Source organism: Corvus brachyrhynchos, unplaced genomic scaffold (assembly GCF_000691975.1).
Source record: "Corvus brachyrhynchos isolate BGI_N302 unplaced genomic scaffold, ASM69197v1 scaffold60, whole genome shotgun sequence".
NCBI classification, from domain to species: Eukaryota; Metazoa; Chordata; class Aves; order Passeriformes; family Corvidae; genus Corvus; species Corvus brachyrhynchos.
Window position 1 is genome coordinate 5,944,010 of NW_008236767.1, and position 757 is coordinate 5,944,766.

A 757-nucleotide genomic window follows, 5' to 3' on the forward strand; every position below is an offset into this window, starting at 1 on the left:
TGTGGGCCCCTGCCAGCGGGGAGGGGGGAGCGGGGAACCGGCCCCGGGAAAGTTACCGGGGGAAGTTTTCACCGGGGGTGGGCGGGGAATGAGACATCGCGTGAGTCATGCGGGGGTGGGCGTGAAGGGCGGGGAGAGGCGCCCCGAGACTGGCAGCAGCACCTCGGAGGTAGCCCCACTCCCCGGGGCCGCGGATGCATGTTCCCGGCAGAGCCTCGCGCAACGCGGGGAGTGGAACTGGGTTTGGGAATTTTTTTTTGTTTGTTTCTTTGAGTTGTTTGTTTGTTTTTAATGATTTTTTCCTTCTTTTTTTCTTCCCTCTCTGCCACCCCGCCAAACCCCCAAGCTACTGGTGCTGAGGGTCCTTGCCGCACGCCTTCTGCCTCTGTCCCTGAGCTTCAGGTGTAAAACAGTTCGGGGGAAGCAGATTTTATTAGACCAAGGAAGAAGTTAAGGGTTTTCATTTGAAAGTATTGTAATTCACAAGTAAGGGTAGATTTGCATTGTTGTCTCTGTTTTGGTAACCAGGAAAACACAAATAGGAAAGAACCAGATAGAAGCAAACCTCCAAGCACCTCTACAAGGTTCTCAAGCACAGCAGCCGGGGCTGCTCACTGTTGTGCTCTGACTGATATCTTGGGGAACAGGCACAGAGCAATGACACTGATCCCTGACACCTCTTGTTTGTAGAGGGCTCTGCTCCAGCCATGCTCAGCTGCATTTCTTTGACTGTCAGATGCCAACTTCTACTTCCAGC